Genomic DNA, 7136 nt, shown 5'->3' on the forward strand with positions numbered 1-7136 from the left:
AGCACTATATACATGCTAGCAATTATATTAATGAAATGAATAAGATTAACAGGGTAAGAGCCTACATACCTAAGTTGCTTATTGCCTTCTGGCAGAAAAAGATATATGAAAAGATACTATAATACCGTGTGCCACATAAAGTATGCATAAGTGTGGATATACTAGATTCTACTGCTATAGAAAATAACTCCCAGATCATAGTGGCTTATAATTTATTTCTTATTGAAGCTACATGTCCACTGAGGGTTAGATAGGGTCTCTGTCCAAAGTAGTCATTCAGGGATTCACATTAAGTGTCTTCCTTGACAGATACTTTCACAATCATTGAGGCAGAGGAAGACAATGTGACGAATCACATACAGGCTCTTAAAACCTCTGGAAATAACATGTCACTTTTGCTCATTTATATAGCCACGACAAGTCAAATGACCACTCTAACTTCAAACAGGAAGTGCATATTTATAATGTGATCCTTTGGAAGATCAGAAATATTTGGTGGGCTAAACTAACATCTACCAAAGTCTCCCCACTAGTCCCTCATACTGGGAAAGCCTCCTTCCTACATACATAACACTCTCCCTCCCCAAAGAAAATAACCTAAAGGTCCTACCTACTAACCGCATCTAGCTCAAGTCTCAGGCTCTCTGAGTGGTGCGTGATTGGGATGTAGCTCCTGTTTTTCCAGATACCTTAACACTAAACAGATCACTTATGTGCTTCTGTTATACACTCAATGTGTATAATGGTGCCCAGGAACAGGATAACCACAATTAGCTCACATTACTATTCAGAAGTGGGCAGAATTGGAGACACATAGCACATGGACAAATCAGGTAGCAAATGTGAAATCCTGCTGGACACTCATTGGGTGGGCTTCCTACCCTGAAGATACAAAATGTGTCTTAATCAGGCCCAGATTCTGGCCCTTAAAAGGGGTTTCCTATTACATTGTTCTCTGTGGTTCTTAGTTGTGCCCTCTGAAAGTTTCTTTCTTTTCTTTTATCTTCTTTGGCCACATCTAAAGTGGGCATTAGAAAACATGCCCTCCTTAGGGGCCGAACAGCTTTCTTAGCTCATTCTTGCCTGTAGAGCACTAAGAAACCATGGATGCTTTAAGTCACATTCTCTCAGGATGATGTTTCTTTGGCAGTACAACTCTCAAAAACTTAGTGGTTTCCTACCTATTTGCTTCTCCTTAGCTCTGTGTATCAATTGCCACACTTAAAATTCCTTTGTAGATAGAATTCTCACATTGCTAGGCCAGGCGCAGTGGCTCACGCCTGTAATCCTAGCACTCTGGGTGGGAGGATTGCTTGAGCTCAGGAGTTCGAGACCAGCCTGAGCAAGAGCGAGACCCCATCTCTACTAAAAATAGAAAGAAATTAGCTAGACATCTAAAAATATATAGAAAAAATTAGCCGGGCATGGCGGCGCATGCCTGTAGTCCCAGCTACTCGCGAGACTGAGGCAGGAGGATTGCTTGAGCCCAGGAGTTTGAGGTTGCTGTGAGCTAGGCTGATGCCATGGCACTCTAGCCCAGACAAGAGAGTGAGACTCTGTCTCAAACAAACAAACAAAAAAAGAATTCTCACATTGCTATATTTCTTTGCTTCTCTCACTCACAAGCCTCTTTCTCCCTAGACCTAAATGCAAGTTCTTTGAGCCTAGCCAAGTTTAGTAGGATGGTCACACAGTAAGTTATTTTTTTCCTAGTTTAAAAGACCCTTACTCTAAGAAAACTTAGTCCATCCAAAGATTTGAACAGTGGGTGGTACAGATATTTTCTTGATTTAAACCTTGCCAAATAGGACTTAAATGTTGTCTCAGTTTAGCTTTATATTTTACAGGTTGGTGTTGTAAGACAGTTGTCCCTGAATTTCTGTACTGTCTCTATTTCCATTTAATCTTACTCACCATTAGGCAGGGGAGGGTCACAGGCAGACTCCTCATCACCTGGAACAATTTCTCTCCGTTTTTCTCCTTATTTAGCAGTGACAACACTTCTTTTTCCAAATATAAGAGTCAAATGTTTAAAATTTCTTAAGGATGAAAATAAAGTAAGCTGATCTATCTTTTTAGGAGCGGAGGGGGACATACTCAATTCCCAGGAAGAAAGAAGGCTCCATTAGGCAGTTTAAAAATCACTGATCTGGAAGACCAAGCCCAAGTGCCTACTAGAGCACACAAAGCTCTCAAGGATATGCTCACCTATTCTACCCCTTCTGGCCTCATATGTCATCATCCCTGCCCCCAAATTTATAAGCTGATAACGGAAACTGCTTTTAGGAACTCACATCATGATTTCCCTCACAATGCTTGTTCGGTGTACGTGTCTGGAATTCTTTCCCCAGTTGCTCTTTAACTCAATCTCAGATTAAGAACCTCCTTTAACACTTCCTTGCCTCCCTGAGGTTGGGCGAAGGTCCATTTTCTATATTCCTTTAGTCTTCTGTGCATGTCACCCTCACAGTTTCTCTCACAAGGTTGTCAATAATATGACCAGAAGAACTGTTTATTATTTTGATATAGATATAAAATAAGTATATTTAAAATGATTGGAGATATAAAAGAATTAACCAAAACTATAAACAAAGAACAAGACACTATAAAAATGAAATTAAGAAATTAAAAAATAAGGTAAGTCCCAACACACATTGACTATACAAAACAATTAATGATAATAAAATTTACCAGTTTTGTGGCATAAAAAAACTAAAATGGTGGACAGAAGTAATGCGTCACATGGGAAGAAGTGATTGACAGCAGATCTCTGAATCTGTTAAGAGAAGAATAGCAATGTTGACAAACTTCGACCTTTATAAGTCAGTATGCGTGATAAAATGTTAAGGGAAACAATTAAAAAAATGGGGAATGTTTGATTTCCAAACTAGCAAAGCTATAAAAATTAATAAGAAACTCAATTTAATGGAAGGAAGAAAAGAATAAATAAAGATAAACAAAAAAGATAGAAAGAAAAAGAAAATAAAATACTGGTGGAGAGTCCAAGTATATCGTTAATTTCAATAAATATAAAATTACTAAATTTCATCAGTTAAGTTTTTAGATTGAATTTTTTCCTCTTCTCAGTTTTATTATTTATTTTTTATTTCAGAATATTATGGGGGTACAAATGTGTTGGTTACATGAATTGCTTTTGTACAGATTGAGTCAAAGTTTTAAGTGTGTCTATCACCCAGATAGTGTGCATTGTACCCGTTAGGTGTGAATTCACCCATCCCCTCCTCCCCTCTCCCACCTGCTTGGTTTCCATTGAATTTCACTATCATATGTGCATATGAGTGCTGATTTATTAGTTCCAATTTAGTAGTGAGTTCCTGTAGTTTTTGTTTTTCCATTCTTGTAATACTTCACTTAATAGGATAATTTTCAGTTCCATCTAGGTTGTTACAAAAAGCATTTGTTCACCATTTTTTTTTTTTTCAGGAAGGAGGGAAGGTTTTTTTTCTCTCCTTCCTGAATAATTAAATCCAAAAGCCACAAGCTAAGTTCAAGAAAGGGAGGCATATGCAGTGTGCATGTCTGTGTGTATGTGTGTTGGGGTAGTATCAGAGCCAGTAGGGCATCTGCAAAGAGGGACAGGGCAGATATCCTGGTGTGGGATGTCAGAGCCTGAGACGGGGAGACCAGTGCCTGCCTCAGGTGGCAGAACAGCAGCAGCCTGGCATGGAGTGGTGGAACCTGCTGGGTCAGGCTGGTGACTGCATAGTGGAAGCAATGATGGTGGCTTGGCATGGTAGTCACAGTCTGAGCAAGATAAAGAGTGTTGAGTGCCTGTGTAGGGGGATGTGTCTGTGTAGCAGCAGTAATTGGAGATTGGTTATACATAAGAGGACCATAAAGTCAGTCCTGGTAAAAATCATATCAAGGATAATGGGTGTTATAGACTAAATATTTGTGTCTCCTCAAATTCACATATTGAGTCCTAACACCCAATGTGATGGTATTTAAAATTTAAAGATGGGGTCTCTGGAAGGTAATAAGGATTGGATGAGGTTGTGAGGGTGGGGTCCTCAGGATGGGATTAATGCCCTTATAAGAAGAGACACCAGAGCAGTGTGTTCTCTCTCTCTCTCTCTCTCTCCAATTCTATCTGCAAGCCAGGAAGAGAGCCCCTACCAGGAACCGAATTGGCTGGCACCTTGGTCTTAGACTTCCCAGCTTCTACAATTATGAAAAAACAAATTTCTGTTGTTTAAGAAACCTAGCACATGGAATTTTGTTATGCCAGCCCAAGAAAACTATACAATGGAAATTATATTTCTTTTTTTTTATTTGTTTTGATGCTTTATTTCCATTTCCTTCTGAAGATAAAAAATATGGAACGTTTCACGTATTTGCGTGTCATCCTTGAGCAGGGGCCCTGCTAATCTTCTCTGTATTGTTCCAATTTTGGTATATGTGCTGTCAAAGCGAGCACAAAATTATATTTCTTACTATGGGAGCAGGGAGCTACAGATATGGAAATGGAAAAAAATCTAAAATTAATCCTATGATGTTGAATTGGAATTGGACACATTAGTATGAACTCATGTTTTTTAATATATTCATAGATAGATGAATAAAAAATACATGTAGATGTAAATATGTATGTATGTTTTTATATAATTCCCTGGTTATATCTACTGAGAGGCCTGAGTAATTCCAATACCAGTGTGCATACCTAGAACACTGACCTTTGTTTCTAAATATAATTCTCAGCAATAAGGAACTAGGGCTCTTCAGGAGAAATGTCTGGTTTCAAGGTTGGGGCAGGCAAAGTACAAGATGAACATGGAAAATCTTATTGTGACAGAGAGTGAGGAAGTACACAGAAAATGATGTAGAGAAAAGTAGCTTGAAGAGGTTCCCATTAGCTGAATAGAGGGATGATTTGAGCATCAAAATAATGACAGTAATGAATTATAACCCACTGCATAAAGTAGAAAGTTATTTTTCCATATGGAGATAAATAAACAAATGCATAAATAAATGGAAAGAAGAGAAAGCTTTTTGCTGTAATAGGAAGCCAACTAATTAATGTAGATGGAATGATGGAACGAGGAATCCTCATTTGGCAACGATCTTACTCACAATTCAGTCATAAAACATTAATGGATACTAACACTAGAGAGAGAAAATTTGATGAGAAATGGAATATTTACTTAGTCTCGAAGATTTGTTAATTGCAAAGGGACAAATAACTTTAGAATGAAGAAACCTAGAAGACACCACCTTTATCCAGTGATGAAAGTTAACACCACTGGTAATAGGAAAAATTGAAATTGTGTACCATCTGGTAGAATAAAATAAGGACACAGCATCACTTCCATCACTTCTGTGATATTCTTGCAAAAAATGTATAACCTTAATTTAATCATGAGGGAATATCATAAAAATCAAAATTTAGTGACATTCTACAAAATGGTCTTAATTTTCAAAGTGTCAAGGTCATGAATGTCCAGGAGAGTCTGAGGAACTATTTCAGACTGAGGGAGACATTGCTTAATGCAACATGTAGCTGTGGAATGGTTAATTTTGCTATAAAAATATTATTGGGAAAACTACTGAAATTTTAATGATGTCTGTGGATTTTATCATAGCCATGTATCAATACTGCTAAATTCCAGATTTTAATGGTTGCATTGTGTTTCTGTAGGTGAATGTTCTTGTTTGTATGAATTACACATAAAGTATTCTGGGATGGTGGGGTGTGATGTCTCTAATTTACTCTCAAATCATTCAGAAAAAAATTCTTTGAGTATTGTTCTAAATTTTCTGTTAAAATTTAAAAATATTTCAAAATAAAAATGTATAAACCCCAGCCATATGCTATTTACAGGAGATATACTTAAAACATAATAAAATACTGTGTAGTGGGATAAAGAAATATCAAGGGGAAAATGCTAATCAAAAGAAATCTACTGTAGCAATGTTTCTATCATATGAAATAGACTTCATGGGGAAAAAAATCTTATTAGCGATTAGGCAGACCACAATATAATAGTAAAAGACAGCATTCACAAGAAATATATAACTTTGAAGGTTTCTATGCCTAAAAACATTAACTATTAATATTAAGTACAAGTTAATATAATAGTATTATAATAAGTTTACAGATCCCTAGTTGTAGTAGCATTTTTAACACATAATTCTCAGTATTTGATAGGTTTAAAAAAATTAGTAAGGATACAGAATATCTGAACTATACAATTAACTAACTTTAAATAATGTATATTTATAGAAGCCTGCATCTTCATATTAGAGAATTTACATTTTCAAACATATGGAAAATTTACAAAATTTGACCTGTCATAGGCTGCAAAACAGGCTCAGTAAACACAAATAGTGAGTGTTATACAAACCATGCTTTCTACCAATCTGCTATAAAATGGAATCAATAACCAAGTCAACCATAGATACATACACACAGACACACATACACACACACACACACACACAAAACACAGTTGTAAACAGTTCATTTTTCAACAATAAATCATAGTGGATATTTAGAAGGGAATAACAGTACCAAAATGTGTAGGATGAAAATAAAGGAGTGCTTACAGAGTAATTTATACCCTCTAAAGGCATATGTTAAAAAGCAAAAAATTTTATAAATTTTAAGACTAAAAAATTCTAAAATCTAGTATTAATAGCTATTCTTAAGCTCAAGAACTGAGGGAAAAAATCTAACAGAGTAATAAAGCAGAATAAAAATTGTAGAGATATTTGAGTGAAATAAAACACCCAAATGTTAGAGAGAATAAAGAAAATCAACTGAGATATAGTCTTTTAAATATATTGATAAAATATATTTGCTATAGCAAGAATGATGACAAGAAAAAACACCTAAATAAGCATTGTCCGGATTGAAAAAGGGAAAACTCCATAGATGCACAGAGACTGAATAAATTACAAGTGAATTTTGTGAAAACTTTAGTGATAATTTTGCTAAAATGGACAATTTCCTAGACAAATATAATTTACCTATAAATCCATTGAAGTAATCAAGTAAGTAGTTTTAAAATCTGCCATCAAAAAGTATCACACTCAAGGAGTTTTAGAGACATATATAGGTTAGATAATTTCTACCTTCTGTACATGTTCCTGACACTAGACAAGCAGGGGAGGCTCCC

The 7136-nt window shown here is 35.9% G+C and overlaps 1 non-coding gene across 1 annotated transcript; it reads right to left on the minus strand.

Annotated features, from left to right (window-relative positions):
- Window positions 1–4331: 4331 nt before the first annotated feature.
- On the minus strand, window positions 4332–4438 carry LOC138398470 (U6 spliceosomal RNA). The gene has a single exon (XR_011235962.1). It is a non-coding gene; the product is annotated as a U6 spliceosomal RNA (small nuclear RNA).
- Between the last annotated feature and the right edge of the window lie 2698 nt (window positions 4439–7136).

Source organism: Eulemur rufifrons, chromosome 17, assembly GCF_041146395.1.
Source record: "Eulemur rufifrons isolate Redbay chromosome 17, OSU_ERuf_1, whole genome shotgun sequence".
Lineage (NCBI taxonomy): Eukaryota > Metazoa > Chordata > Mammalia > Primates > Lemuridae > Eulemur > Eulemur rufifrons.